This window comes from Meriones unguiculatus, chromosome 2 (assembly GCF_030254825.1).
Source record: "Meriones unguiculatus strain TT.TT164.6M chromosome 2, Bangor_MerUng_6.1, whole genome shotgun sequence".
Lineage (NCBI taxonomy): Eukaryota > Metazoa > Chordata > Mammalia > Rodentia > Muridae > Meriones > Meriones unguiculatus.
Genome location: NC_083350.1, coordinates 108,749,922 through 108,758,048, shown reverse-complemented (window position 1 = coordinate 108,758,048; position 8,127 = coordinate 108,749,922). Strand labels below are relative to the sequence as shown.

General features: G+C 39.6%; 1 pseudogene; it reads left to right on the top strand.

Moving 5' to 3' along the window:
* The first annotated feature begins 4,095 nt into the window (after positions 1–4,095).
* LOC110539935 (small ribosomal subunit protein uS13-like) lies at positions 4,096–4,586 on the top strand (annotated as a pseudogene).
* The last annotated feature ends 3,541 nt before the right edge of the window (positions 4,587–8,127 follow it).

The following is an 8,127-nucleotide window of genomic DNA, read 5'->3' as shown; positions in this document are numbered from 1 at the left end:
TTGAGGATTTTAATTCATAAAACAACTGTTCCATGTGTGTGATGAGCTCTACAAATGTAAAAAAAAAATAAAGATAAAGATAATGAGTGCATTTTTTTCAGCATATGTTCAGAGACTTGGAAATCAACACACTCTCAAATGAAAGTAAAGCTTTCAGATGAACATGAAATGGACAAATCCCATACCGCGGCCAGTGGCAACAGGAAATTACAGCATTTTGCCTGTGAATTAGTCATAAGAAACAATTATTTCATAAAGAACCACTCTCCACATGTCTCACACAGTTAAAAGAATTAAAAATAGTAATAATATGAAAAGTTACATACACATGCAAAAAAAAAAAAAAGACAAGATTAGATCAGATGGCCCAGGTTACTAATTTGCAGAAAGGGGTTGTTATATGCTACTCCACAATTCACAGTTTGGATATCCATTCACTAATGTGAAGATGTTAGAAGGTAGAGTCTTTTTGCTAGGTGATTCAGTCATGAGAAACTGAACCTTTATGGGGGAGATTAGTGTCTGAGAAAAAGGGACATAAGGAGCCCATGGATTCCCAATGCTGGAAAGACAGACCAAGAAGGGGGCAAATGGAGAAAGTTGTTCTACATCAGATACTATATCTGCCGGCATCGTAATCTTTCCAGGCTAGAGAATTGTGAGACGTAAAGTTTTCTACCTTATAACCACAGGTCTGTATTATTTTGCTCCAGTAGCCGAAACTAAGTAGTAAACAAGTTTATTTGCCTGGTTGTTTCGGTTCTACATTGTTTTAGCAGGTTTGTAATGCAATGAAAATCTGTCTAAAATAAACAAACAGGGCACTCCTAACAACACCTTATTTAAAATAAAATAAAATGGTTCAAAGGTTTTATGACTTTCCCCCATTCTCCTTTTACATAATTTTCTATGAACCATATATTTTCTTTCTTATCATAAAAAAAATTATTTCATTCTTTCCATAAAAACTACCTGAAACTTGGGCTGGAAGGGTGGCTCAGTGGTGAAGAGCACTATTTGTTCTTCTAGAGGAACTGTGTTCAATTCCTAGTACTCACATTTTTGTCTCCCAACTGTATGTTAACTCTGATTCCAGAGTATCCATCAACCTTTTCAGCCTGTACGGCCACTAAGCACACACATGCACAGAAATTCGTGCATGCAAAACACCCATACACATAAAATAAATAAGTAAATTATTCTTTCTAATAAGTAAATGTTTTTAAATTAAACAAATCTTTAAAAATATTAAAGATTCCCTTCTGGATCATAGAGGTACACTCTTGTATGTCCAGCACCTGGGGCCTGAGACAGGATTGCCATATCAGGTAAAGACTGACTGTATAGTAAGAGACAACTCCCAACTAAGACTGCTAAGAAAGATGTTATCCTGATAGTCATAGACAAAAAATTAAAGCTCATTTGTTCTGAACTTTTCCTCAGTTGAAATATAAGTTAGTTTTTGTTTGCTTATTTTTGTTTCTGTTTCTTGAACCACTGTAACTGAAAAAGCAGTATGGCATTTGTGTTTGCTGCCCTAACAACCATAATTGTCTGGAGTTAAATGTCAAGGTATATTTCTTTTTTAAAAAATTTAATTACAATTTATTCACATTGTATCCCAGCTGTAACCCCTCCCTCTTCTTCCCCCCACATCCCACTCTCCCTCCCTATTCTCCTCCTTTGCCTCACCCCCAGTCCACTGGTAGGGGAGGACCTCCCCTTCCATCTGTCCCTAGCCTATTAGTTCTCATCAAGGCCAGCTGCATTGTCTTCCTCTGTGGCCTGGTAAGGCTGCTCCCCCGTCAGGGGGAGGTGATCAAAGAACAGGCTGCAGAGTTCATGTCAGACACAGTTCCTGTTCCCATTACTAGGAAACCCATTTGGACACTGAGCTGCCACTACATCTGTGCAGGGGTTCTAGGTTATCTACATGCATTGTCCTTGCTTTGAGTGTCTCAGGAAAGACCCCTGTGCCCAGATTTTTTGGTTCTGTTGCTCTCTTTGTGGGAACTCCTATCCCCTCCAGGTCCTTCATCTCCCCCTTCTTTCAAGGTATATATTTCTAAAGGAATTTCTTTGATCAGAATTCAATTAAGTCATGCCTTGACAATTAATATACAAAATTAGACCTGTTATAACATCTAAAGAATCATCTAAACCTCCCAGTCTGTGGTACATAGATTTATATTAATGTAATATCTATGAGTCTATGTTTCCTTAAAATATTAACATACTAACTTACTGAAAAATTAACATTTTGACCAGTCAAGAAATTAGAATTTTTTTCTAACAATTTCAAGTGTTTACTTAAAGAAACTATTTTCTCAATTATTTAGAAACTCTATAATATAAACCTTGTGTAAGTGTTACTCCAGTGACTGAAGTTGGGTTTATTGTTGAACAACCCCAAGTCTTGACTATTACTTTGGGCAGAGAGCAGAGAATCTTATGAAAGATGGGGGAGATAGTAAGATCTGGAGAGGACAGGAGCTCTACAAGGAGAGCAACAGAACCAAAAAATCTGGGCACAGGGGTCTTTTCTGAGACTAATACTCCAACCAAGGACTTTTCATGGAGATAACCCAGAACCCCTGCACAAATGTAGCCCAAGGCCATTCAGTGTCCAAATGGGTTCCATAGTAATGGGAATAGGAACTGTCTCTGACATGAACTCAATGGTTGGCTCTTTGACAAACCCCACCCCCACCGAGGGAGGAGCAGCCTTACCAGGCCACAGAGGAAGACAATGCAGCCACTCCTGATGAGACTAGGATAGACTAGGATCCGAAGGAAGGAGAGAAGGACGTCCCCTATCAGTGGACTTGGGGAAGGACATGGGTGGAGAAGGAGGAAGGAGGGTGGGATTGGGAGGGGAGGAGGGAGGGAGCTACAGGGAGTATACAAAGTGAGTAAACTGCAATTAATAAAAATAAAAAAGTATGTTATGGGGGCTATAAAGGACACTATACTAAATTATTTAGTACAATTAAGCCAATAAACTGACTTTTGGCAGGTGTAAATGACAGGACTAGTTTGTCTTGATCAAGTGGTCAATCTGTCCCAATGTCTAGAGATATTCTATATTCCAAATCTTTGGCTAAATAAGCAGTTATTCTTTGCATAAAGCTCTGTTGAACTTATGAAAATGAATCTTGTTAGTGACAGTGTTTTGTACTTGTTCAGGAGTCTTGTGTGGACCTAGAGAGGGGTAGGAGGGTGGGGTTGGGAGGGATTGAGGGAGGGGGCTATAGCTGGGATACAAAGTGAATAAACTGAAATTAATTAAAAAAAGAATAATAAAGGCGTTCCTAAGGATAATACTGACAAAATATTAACAGTTTAAAATATGACAGTTATAATTCACTCTACCTTACAATGCATTTATTTTTGCTTTGCTTCTCATAATAAAACACCGTAGGCATTAAAAAAAAAAAGAATATACCAGCCGATGGGTTAGGCTCTGTTTTCCAATCAGGGAAGCCAAGTTCTCCACTACTCAGTGTCTATCTTCATGTTTTCTCATCATCTAAGTGCTCTTTCCTTCACAGTCATCTTAAAAGGATTTTTTCTGATATTTCTCTATAAGATGCATCTTCCATGAAAGTGAACATACCAGTGAAAGAAATGGAGACATCAACTCAGAATTCACATGCTTGCTGATCAGCATATGAAAGGATAGAGAAAAGTGATACATGTGCACAATGGAGTATTATTCCACAATAAAAGAAGAGTTCTTGTTATTAGCAATAACATAGAACCAGAAGATATGTGAACTGAAATGGGACAGGAAAAAAAGAGATAAAGACTACATGTTTTCTCTCATTTGTGAAAGGTTAGAAGAAGGAAGGAAGGAAGAAAAGAAGGAGAGAGAAAGAAGGAAAGAGAAAGAAAGAAAAACGTCATAAACATATGCATTTGAAAGGGTTGGGGGGCTGAAGAAGGGTTAGCTTTGATTAATGGATGCAGTATGTGTGTTTGAAAATATAACAAACCTAATGAAGATGTGATTAAAATATTAATAAAAATTATAATAATAAAAATGACAATATGCTCTTCCACAGGAGGCCTGCATGCCGCAGCTTGTGCTGCCACCGCCATGTCTTTAGTGATCCCCGAGAAGTTCCAGCACATTTTGCGAGTACTCAACACCAACATCAATGGGCGGCGGAAGATAGCCTTTGCCATCACTGCCATTAAGGGTGTGGGGCGCAGAAATACCCATGTGGTGCTGAGGAAAGCAGACAATGACCTCACCAAGAGGGCTGGAGAGCTCACAGAGGCCGAGGTGGAGCCGGTGATCACCATCATCAGAACCTAGGCAGTACAAGATCCCAGACTGGTTCTTGAACAGACAGAAGGATGTGAAGGACGGGAAGTATAGCCACGTTCTTGCCAACGGTCTAGACAACAAGCTGCATGAAGACCTGCATCAGCTGATGAAGATTCGAGCCCACAGGGGCCTGCACCACTTCTGGAGCCTTCTTGTCCGAGGTCAGCACACCAAGCCACTGGCCCTGGCCACCAGGTGTGTCCATACTGTGTGCATGTCCAAAAAAAAGGAGTCTCTGGGCCTTTGCTGTTAATAACTAGTTTATAAACCTTAAAAAAAAATACAAAATAAGAAAAAAGAAATTGCATTGCAATTCTTCTACCACACCCAATTTCTCAAAGCCTGTCACTAGGACAATAGAAACCCAAGGGAATAGGAAATAGTCTCCATTTCGTGGTGAGAAAAATGTCATACACATGTAGGTTTAGGCAGAATTACATTTACTGATGATGAGATTTAGAGCTGCAGCAATGTATATCCTTCCACTCCAAGAAAATAACACTATCTACTTCTTAAAGTCCCATTCAGTTAGTCCTAATGACACCATATATTATGTCTTTTGCCTCAGAATTGGAAGTAGAGTTCTAACTCTGCCAGGGATCTGTGTATTAAAAGTACAAAGTACCGATGTTCATTTAGGTGTCATCCACCCAAAGAGCATCAGACCCGTCCGATACCTTTTTCTCAGAGGCGGGACCTGGGGCATCATCTAATATCAGAGATCAGACCTCTACTCTTGCCTGATGCGTCTAAAACAAAAAGGGGGAACTGTAGAGAGCTGCGGAATGCTATGCCTTAAAGATGGAGCTGGTTTCTGCCTTCCACCTTCCCGATGGTGAGTGCTGTCTGTCATGAACAATTCCACATTTGGCTAAGGTTGAGGATCTGGCTTGCTTCCATGTATGTGGACCTATCTGCATTGCCCACGTGGCATGCTGAGGTTGGCTACCCAGAGGCTATTCAAAGTGGGCTGGCTTTCCCCAGGGTCAGATGGTTGTTCAAGGTTCCTGAATAAACTGCATTGAAAAAAAAAAAAAAAAAAGTACAAAGTAGCCGGCTCTCCTGCCTCTGCCACACTGGGTTCCTGAAAAGGCTGTGTGACTCATCTCTGCTACCTGTGTTGCTGTTCTTAGTGATTGCACTGTTGATGGACTTTCCCACAAAGCATACCTTCTTCACATGAGATTCCCTTGCTAAGTTTTGATTAGGCTGAATTTATTTCTTATAACCTCACTAGCCATGGTTTCCCTCTCTTCACACAACCTCTGGGATAGAACAAGAAATCCTTTATTCAGAGACTAATCTCCAAAATTAAAAGATACAAACTCTTTCTTGACTGAAAATGAAATTTGCATATGTAGCAAAATGAAATAAACAAACAAACAAAAAACATTGTTGGCCACCCTTGCCATGCTACCATAGTTAATTTTTAGATCTTCACAGCAATCCAATAAACTTTTTCTTACTTTGCCACTTTAAACCTAAAGCAAATTTACGAGACATTTGTGTGTATTTTTTTTGATAGATTTTGACCAAGTCCAAAATGTCCTCATACCCTTATACTTGGTCACCACCAAATGACAGTCTGCATTCTTCCAAGTACAGAGTCACCTAGAAAAGAATGTGCCAATACAACTATAATAAGATATATAAGTTTCATTCATTTCAAGCATTATTTTGGTTTGCAATTTAAATAAAATAAAGCCTGTTTGTAAAGGCTTGTTGCCCAGTGCAAGAGTATTCAGAGACAAGGCTTTTGTGATATGATTTGATCATGAGGACTCTGTATGCACGATTATATTTATTCAGTTATGTCACACAGCCATTGGGTTTCAGTAAGTAAACATTAGTTACATAGTTACAGTTCAGTATGGACTATTTTTTTAATTAAATGTTTTACTTTTTTACATTAATTACATTTTATTCGATTTGTATCCCAGCTGTAGCCCCCTCCATCATTCCCTCCCAATCCCCCCCTTCCTCCTTCATCTCCTCCCATGCCCCTCTCTAAGTCCACTGTAGGGGAGGTACTTCTCCCCTTCCATCTGACCATAGTTTTCAGATCTCATCAAGACTGGATGATATGTCTTACTCTGTGGCCTGGCAAAGCTGCTCCTCCCTCTAGGGGTGGGTGGGTCAAAGAGCAAGCCACTGTCAGAGACAGTGTCAGAGACAGTCCCTGTTTCCATTTCTAGGGAACCCACGTGGATACTGAGTTGTCATAGGCTACATCTGAGCAGGGGTTCTAGGTTATATCCATGAATGGACCTTGGTTGGAGAATGAGTTTCAGAAAAATTCCCTGTGTCCAAATATTTTGGTTCTGTTACTCTCCTTGTAGAGTTTCTGTCCTCTTCAGGTCTTAGTAACTCCCCGTTCTTTCATAGGATTCCCTGCACTCTGCCCAAAGTTTAGTTATGAGTCTCAGCATCTGCTTTGATACACTGCTGGGTAGAGTCTTTCAGAGGCCCTCTGTGGGAGACTCCTGTCCTGTTTTCTGTTTTCTCCTTCTTGCAATGTCAATTCCATTTGTCTTTCTGTGTGAGTATTGATCATCTTACCCAGGGTCCTCCTTCTTGCTTAGCTTCTTTAGTGTACAGATTTTAGTATGTTTATCCTGTATTATAGGTTTAGTATGCACTTATAAGTGAGTATATACCATGTGTGTCTTTCTACTTCTGGGATACCTCACTCACGATGATCTTTTCTAGTTCCCAATATCTGCCTGTAAATTTCATGATTTCCTTGTTTTTAATTGTTGGATAGTATTCCATTGTGTAAATGTACACAAGTTCTGGATCCATTCCTCCGTTAAAGGACATCTGGATTGTTTCCAGGTTCTGGCTACTAAGAATAAAGCTGCTACGAACATGGTTAAACATGGTTAAATCAATGTCCTTGTTGTGTACTTGAGCATCTTTTGGATATACGTCTAGGAGTGGTAGAGCTGGATCTTGAAGAAGTGCTATTCCCAATTTTCTGAGAAAGTACCAGATTGATTTCCAGAGTCGATGTACAAGTTTACATTCCGACCAAGCAATGGAGGAGGGTTCATCTTTCTCCACATCCTCTCCAGCATGTATTGTCACTTGAATTTTTTATCTTAGCCATTCTGATGGGATTAAAATGAAATCTCAGGGTCATTTTAATTTGCATCTCCCTGATGGCTAAGGACCCAGACATAAAACCACACACCTTCAGATACTTGATTTTTTACAAAGAAGCCAAAACCATTCAATGGAAAAAGACAGTGTCTTCAACAAATTGTGCTGGTCCAACTGGATGTCTACATGCAGAAAAATGACAATAGATTCATATTTATCACCTTCAACAAAACTAAATTCAAAGTGCATCAAAGACCTCAACATAAAACCAGACACATTAAATCAGTTAGAAGAAAAAAGTGGGGAAGAGCCTAGAACTTATGGCACAGGAGACTACTTCCTGAACAGAACACCAACAGCACAGGCTTTAAGATCAACAATCAATAAATGGGACCTCATGAAACTGAAAAGCTTCTGTAAAGCAAAGGACACTCTCTTCAGAACAAAATGACATCCTACATACTGGGAAAGGATCTTCACCAGCCCTATATCTGACAGAGGACTAATACCAAGAATATATAAAGAACTAAAGAATTTAAAAAGCAACAAATCAAGTAATCCAATTAAATTGTGGTACTATGGGATACAAGGGACCAAACATATCTGAGCATGGGAGTCTTTCCTGAGACTGATTCTCCAGCCAAGGACCATGCATGGATATAACCTAGAACCTCTGCTCAGATGTAGCCCAT